We start from the raw sequence: 8,385 nt of genomic DNA, 5'->3' as shown, positions 1-8,385 counted from the left end.
GAGAAAAAATAATAAACAAGACTCGTTGAGAATGGTCCAATTACATGAGTGCAAATATTTAAAAACAATATTGATTCGCTAAGAACAAAACTGGGAGTGTTAAGGGCGCACAGTGCTGCACCCCAAGGATGATTTTATAGACACTTGTTTGTCCAGCGCCCCGCGTACACCAACACATATGAACATAATACAGTTTAGATTTTTCAAAATTATAAGTAATTTATATCAAGAAAGACAGCGGAATATTGTGACAAAATTACTTTATTGCATTATTAAAATAAATAATTATTATGTTAAATAATTACATGTTAAAGTCACCTTTTTTCTGCTTTATTGACCAGCCGCCACTGCTGAGCAGAGTGATTCCTACCACAAAATCAAAACAGAAGTTATTTAAACAAAAGTTTTGAATTTGTCCACTAGGTGTGACAAATCACTTACTCACTCATCTTCTATAAAACTTTATCCTGTATCTGTGGGGACCTGGAGCCTATCCCAGGAGGCTTAGGGGCAGGGTGCACCCTGGACAGGGTGCCAATCCATCGCAGAGCGCACACACATTCAAACATTACGGGCAATTTAAGTATGTCAATTAGCCTAACCTACATATCTTTGGACTGTGGGAGGAAACCGGAGTACCCGGAGGAAGCCCACCAAGCACAGGGAGAACATACAAACTCCATGCACACAGAGACAGGAATCGAGCCTGGCTTTGAATCGAACCCGGACCCTGGAGGTGCAAGGTGACAGTGCTAACCACTAGACCGCCGCGCCAGTGTCCCATTTGCGACATTCAAAAAGTCAAGAAAATAAATAGCACTGGCCTATATATACTGGCCTATATATACTGCAACATTTTAAAAAATTAAGTAAGAAGTAATTCATATTTAAGTTTTTACATTATGGTTGTCTTAATTATTTCTTTTGATTGTGTACAGCTACTTTGCGACAATGTTAATTGTTAAAAGCGTTATACTAATAAAATTCAATTGAATTGAATTGAATAAGGTTATTAAACGTTCTTACAAAGGAGTACGGAACTGTGGTAAAAAAAAAAAAAACATTCCTTTCAAACACAGCCACCTCAATTTCCATTGCTTAAAATAAACTTCTTCTTTTTTTTGACATTTGAGCGATGATAAACACTTGACCACATGTCAGAATGTTCTTTTAAATGTTTAAACATATCCGGGAAATTCATGCCCTACTGATTTAAACAAGCAACCATGTGTTGCTTTCCTAACAATGTGACACAGACACATGTGTATACACCTCTAAATGAAAAATGTGGTATTTCTTAACAAACATGTTTTCAGACAAATAAACAATAGTGAAGCATTTAAAATAAATTGAGCATGCGTATGGATTGTTTTTTTTAAACCACATGAGATTTCTGCTTGGACAGAAAGATCAGAGATAAATCAATATTTGTGAAAAAGAACGCAATCTAAAAGATTTTAAGAAGAGTTGTTGCAATTTGATCTTTACAGGAAACTCGGCAAAGATTCAACAAAGATTTATGATTGATGGCATCAGTTCAACTCTTCCTCTAGGTCTGTACACAATACAGGCCCTGATTTCAGCTTATGGATGCCACCCACTGGCTGTTTGCGCATGCTAATGTGACCAGCCGCTCTTTTAAATGATTGGCATCTCGAAAAGGCAACGCAAAAGGTGTGTGCGTCCATCTGTCTGGAAAATGTGCTGCGTTGGTGTTGGTCCAGCCTTTAGATGTGGAAACCATAGCAGAACAGTGGCCACTGCAGATGTGACTGCATCTCACTTGCTTTGGCCGTTTGCGTTATGCTTGGCTGAAATGACTGATATAATCATCTGAGATACGCACTGGCATGGCCACCGGCGAGCGACAGAAACAAGCACAGATCGAGAAATAATGGCAGATCAAGTGTAGCTCGCACTAATTTCAAGTGGGGTTTTCACATTAGGCATTTGGTGGCCTGGCGTATTGACTTTGACTTTGTGTGTTCCGTCCAGGGAAACTAAGAACACACAGTTAGTTCCTTGCGTGTGTGCGTTTTTTTTTTAAACAGATTAAAAAAGCATGAAAAAGACAAAACTGAAAAACAAGGATGCATGTCAAAACAGAGAATGTTATTGAAAACCTCATCCAAAATGAAACCTCTAAAATACTTTTAAGCATTCAAAAAATTTTGGGTTAATCGACAGTGACACAACACTTTTCTGAGCTGGTGAAATCTCTGTTGTGAAAAAAAAGGCGAGGTAGAAGAATAACAAACGTTGAAAAAGCGACTACACAGGCGGCAAGGGTGACGAGCCACTGAAAATGGCAGCTGTCAAGCGAGCTGACGGGGAAGTGAGCGAGCGAAGGCCCTCGCTGTCTGAGCACTTTGTCACATGCTGTAGACACTTCAAGGGCCAAAGAGGAGATCTGGGACGGCATTTTTATCGCAGTGATTGAAGAGCATTTTCATCCCACTGAATGTGAAGGCATGCATGAACACCTAGGTAAATGCATTACTTGAAGCTCCTTTTGAGACAACTTCCAGTAAGGTCTTGTAAAATGACAAAACTCTCAAACTGTTTAATTAAAAGCCAATGTGAATTTGTTGCTTTGAGAAAAAAAAGTGCATAGAAATTAATAATATATCATTCTAGGGCAGAGGCAGATTATTAAAGATTTAAAAACTTTAAAGTATGCCTTAACATATTAAATAATGCAAGTATTTTAAGAAATATTAGCACCCTTGGAAAATGCAAAAATAGGAAAATACTTAAGATATTCAGGAAACATGCATTTGAACAATTATCTATGTCTTATAGGTGGAAAAGCATCTTTGACTATGCGTTTGATTATTTTCAGATTTTTCATGCATAAGTTTTTATATAACTTACATATACACAATTTAACATGAAAAATATATGCACAAAAATCATGGTCACATGGCTACTGATATATTTAAAGAAAACATAATACTACACATTACTGACATGATTTAATTAGAGTTTTTTAAAATAGTATAGCTAACAACTGTTGTATAGTGTGTATATAGTTTTGAGCCCCACACTATTTAATTCTATTATGATATTTATATTATTACCTTTTATTATGAATTAAACATCTTTACTTAAATTTTCTCTATTTTATTTAAGTGATTCCAAGAATTATGAGGTATGTGTATATATACTTTTCCTTCACATTATTTGTCTGCATTAATAATATTATGAATAAAAATTTTTTTAATTGTTCATGAAATATAATCATTTAGATTACTAGAATAATTGAAAAAAGTTGGACAAAAAAGTTTCTGATTATTTGTTTTCTGTAAATGAACATTAATCCGGTGTAATAGACAGGCTTTGTTGACAGCATCCTTCCCCTCGGGGAAACAGTGATTAGAACTGTGAAGTGTTTCCATTACAAGTGTGGCAATGCTTGTTATGGTTAAGAATTTATGGCTGAGTTCCTCAAAAGAACTTATTATGTTCGTGACTATGTGTTGTTTGCACTTTTTTTCAGACTGAAATTATAGTGGAAATAAAAGTCTTAATAATAAAATCTTTTGACGCGGCAACATTTATGATAGTTTCATAAGTACGTTTCACAATTTGGGAGAATTTGAGCTTGTCTGTGTGAAAATGTCATATTTAGGCCTGCTGTTACATTATGACTATTTTCTCACAACAAAAGCTCTTGGGAAATATAAGACATACGAGACATTGACTCAGAAGGGAAAACAAAGCATTGCTGACATGAATCCATACAGTTTTAGACAGGAAGTTGAGCAAACAATCAGCGGGAGCAGGTGTCATTTGATGGACAAAGCTGCCAGCATGAGGCTGCTTGTCATGATGGTAAATAAAGAGATGAAGTGGAGAGAGAGAGAGAGAGAGAGAGAGATTCAAATTCTAGTGAAGTAGGAATTTTATTTTCCTGCCTCTAAAATGGTTTTAGCTGATGTTGATGCAGGAGAAAATAATGCAGTCAAGAAAAGTCTTACAAATACTATTTGGAGGAGCCGTTTGTGGTAGTGGTTCTGTTTATTATCATTGTATAAGATACGGATTTATAGCATCATCATTGCAAAATTCACATCTAAAAATGTTGGCTATAAATAGGTAAGAATTGATGGTTAGAAGCAAGGGTGGATTTATATGAAGATAGAAAGCTGTCAAAAGTATTTGAAAATAAATGAAATCTATTGTATTTCTATTCATATTACTTTAAATAAAAGTATATTTTTATGGGGTTCATTTCAACATTTCTTTGTTTTGAACTTTGGTAAGAGTGAGATATATGGGTAAGATTATTAACATTTTACCTTAGATACTTTTCGGCAGTAATATTTAATACTCAATGCTTGGCATATTTCACCTGCCCCATGATGGAGGCACATACAGTATGTTGCCACAATGGTAGAACCACCCAACTGTAGAGCTGGTGTATAACCCTTGCATAATTATCTATCTCAACCATGGCTTTTCCTTCATAAAAACTAAGAAGCCCAGAAATGTTCCAACAGACAACGTCCCTAGGCACAAAGCAAGGTCAACAAAGACCCATGATTTTCATGTGCCATGGTCTTCCACAGGCTCTTGTGGATCAACTTGAGCAGCATGCTGACTGCACCGTAGCCTCACTAATAGGGCTGAATAAGAACAAACCTCCACAGCCAGACACCAAAATCTTATAGAAAGTTTTCCCACAAGACTGGAAGCTATTATAACACCAAAGGAGAACTAAATCAGGACAGTGTTGTTTCAAAATGTTTATCTATATAGTGTAACTTGTTAAATGGCCACACAGTGGCATAGTGGTTAGCACTGTAACCTTGCACCACCAGGTTTGATTCCCAGGTCAGGGTCTGTGTGCATGTTCTTGGTGGATTTTCTCCAGGTACTCTGGTTTTCTTCCACAGTCCAAAGACATGCAGATTAGGCTAATTGGTGTTCCCAGATTGCTCGTAGTGTGTTAATGTGTGTGTGAATGTTGGACCAGATGTCCAACCATGGTCATAAAGATGAGAATAAATACAATGGTCACCATTGGCCTCCGTCGTCCCTAGTTGGACTATAGAGGTTCCTAGATGGATGGATGGATGGATGGGTAACTAGTTAAGCTATACTAATATTAGATATTATTAGATATCTGAAATTACTTTAAAATCACATCTAAAATTTATTTATTTTTTTTTACTGCTAAGTAATTTAGATATTTTATTACTCCATTTAACTCTACTTTGAATGCTTCACCTTTGGCCTAGTTCACATATAATCTGTATATATTTTTATATAATATTAATATTAATATAAATCCATATATTATTATATATATTTAAAATAAATTCAATTTATATATACTTTAAAGTCAAATCCCTTTAAAAAAAAAACATGGTCAATGATGCATGTACAATATTTACAAACAGTAAAAAAAAAAATTATTTATGCATCAGGCATGTAATTAATTTCATAATCAAATACTTTTTGTTACAATAGTTCCCAAACTCCATGTGATTAAATGATTCTACAAGGGATGTTCAAGCCAAACCAGGACTTGTGATGAAATTTCTAGCAACTGAAGGTGTAAAATCTATTGACATTTACAGAAGACTTCATGGTGAGGAGACTCTGTAAATCCTTTAGCTGCAGTCAAACATTTGAATGGTGTTAAGGCTCTACGTCTGTGATTCACGATCCTGGCCCGAGGTGTCTCTGAGCCCACTGTAGTCGTTCCTGTCAATGCCTGATCCTTGAAAATCGACTGGTACCTTGTTGTTGTTGAACTTGTGGAAGAGATGCGGCAGTCTGTGGGAACTGTACACGCAATCATTCACGCAATCGTTCACAAACACCTCTTGCGCATTACAGGATCTCGGTTGGGATTTATTGCTACATTTCCTGTATAGTCATGACTTCGCTCAAAGTCATTTCCACATCATTGAGCCATTAAAGGCCTTGCTAAGATGCCAGCATTTCAGATGTGTAACGGGAAGTCCGATCATGTCTCTGGCATACTAAAAAAAAATTGCTACCTTAAATGTATCCAGTCACTGTAATAAGTGCATTAGTGTAGCAGGGGATTATATAAAGGGAGTGTTTTTACTCTCAAATCTGTTTTGTTATTCTGTTATTTTACACAATCTGGGTCCTGGTAAGACAGGAACGCCCCTCATAAATATTCTTACAATTTTATTCATATGAAATAAAACCAAGTTTCTATCACTTGAATGTACATTCATTAATTTAAAAAGTGGGATAATGCCTTTCAGTTTAATTTTAATTGGAAATTATATAACAAAAAGCATCATCTATTTCTGTGATGGACTGGCATGCCATCCTGGGTGTATTCTGACTTCATGCCCAGCAGTCCTGATATAATATATGTCCAAGATCTTTCTAAAGAATCCCAAATTTTTTAGAATAAATATTTTTTTTAAATGAATCTTGCTATTCATTTATTTATTAATTGCTATGGAACTGGAGATATAAAAGAGACAAAATGTGAAAGCGAATTTCATTACAGGCGGAATAATAACTTAATGGTTAGCACTGTCGCCTTGAAGTTGACATGTTCTCCCTGTGCTTGGTGGCTTTTCTCTGGCTAATCCAGTTTCCTCCAGCACTCCAAAGCCATGCAGATTAGAATAATTTGTGTTCCCAAATTGTTTGTAGTGTGTGAATGAGTGTGTAAGTGTGTGTATGTGTGTGCCCTGCGATGGATTGGCACCCTGTCCAGAGTGTATCCCGCCTCGTGCCCTAAGTCTCCAGGGATAGGGTTTAGGGCCCCCGCGACCTTGTATACAGGATAAAGCCATATAGACAATGAGTGAGTGAGTGAGAGAGAATTTCATTACAGAAGACAGTTGAATGAATTGGATAATAACTTGAATGAATAAAATGAATGGCAAAACCCAACCAAATGCGTTTCTTCTCATAGAACCAGTCTTACATATAATGTGCCTATAAACATAGCCTTATTAGCCACAGCACTCAACAATGATAAACATTAACCCTCAACTGCTCAGATGTATATAAGATAAAAATGTAAGTCGCTCTGGATAAGAGCGTCTGCCAAATGCCTAAATATATAAACACATTTTTGCTTTACCTAGCAATGCTCCAGCCACCCCCCCTCCCACTCTTTTTTTTTTTTTTACATACCACAATTGCTTCACCAACAACATCTACAGTATTAACTGCACTGATTGAGTCTTCTTTACAGGTCAATCTTCACTTCAGTAGCCTTGTCTCCTTTGATTTCCCCTTATTCTCAGTGCGGGAGTGATCAGGAATGTACAGGCACTCCGCAGAATCCCCTCATTAGGCTGACGGGCCCATTCGCAGCAACCATTAACTCCATTCTGGCAAAATCCATTGCACTGCCAGATAAGATGGATAAGAGGAGACATTGGGAGGGTGGGGGCACAATTTGGACTGAAACTGTGTCAATGCCGAGCCAGCCGTATTCATTGTGTCAGTGATGGGCATCTGTCTGCAGCACATAGATTTCCATTGCATCAGCATGGCTTAGCGGAATGAAATTTGCACTCCATTGTCACTAATTTTTTCTTTTTAGATTCATCTCTTTTTTGGTTTTTGCTCACCACGGTCACCTCTAGCTTTCTATTTACGAATCCAACACTGCACCACAGTTTCTATACCAAAATACATAAACAAAAAAAGTTAAATTGAAATTGGATTGATTGGTATATTGATACCTGCTGACAAGATAGACCGTGTCTAATTATTGCAACATGACTAGCAGGAAAAAAAAAAAAAGCAGGCGACGGGCATTTCACCTCTTTCATGTGGGTGGTAGTGAAGATACAAACGCTACATGCTGACATTTTGCAAGCTGATTTTATCTGGAGAGTTATCTTATGTCTAATTAAAGTAGGTTCTGCTCAGTTTTGTGCCTTGTTGGCATCTCAATAGTTCTATGCTACACTTAGGGGTCCTTCAAGATGAGCCACTAGGAGCTCTTGTTCTGGACTAGAGACATCTTTAGATACCCATTAGTATAAAGATTCTGTCCATGTACTGGATATGCAACTCATAAAAAGGAGCAATTTGGGATTCGCTGGTAACCTTATCTGCAAGTCTTTGGACTGTGGAAGGAATCCATGGTACCCAGAGGAAACCCACCAAGCACAGGGAAAACATGCAAAATCCACGCACATGGCCACTGGGGGTTTGGCCTCGAACCCTTGACGTGTGAGGCCACAGTGCTAACCACTTCACCACTGTTCCACATATATTTAGCGCCAGTCAATTTCATTTGCTAAATGTTCCTTTTAACAATAAACTTTGCTATGTTTAGATTTCTTACAAGCAGGTCAGGGGCAACAGTGGCGAAACATTTTAACCACATAAGGAAAGACCCTTAAGAGGAACCAGATAAAAAAA

The sequence above is a fragment of the Clarias gariepinus genome, chromosome 21 (assembly GCF_024256425.1).
Source record: "Clarias gariepinus isolate MV-2021 ecotype Netherlands chromosome 21, CGAR_prim_01v2, whole genome shotgun sequence".
In the NCBI taxonomy this organism is placed as follows: Eukaryota; Metazoa; Chordata; class Actinopteri; order Siluriformes; family Clariidae; genus Clarias; species Clarias gariepinus.
Note: the sequence above shows the minus strand (reverse complement) of the source record.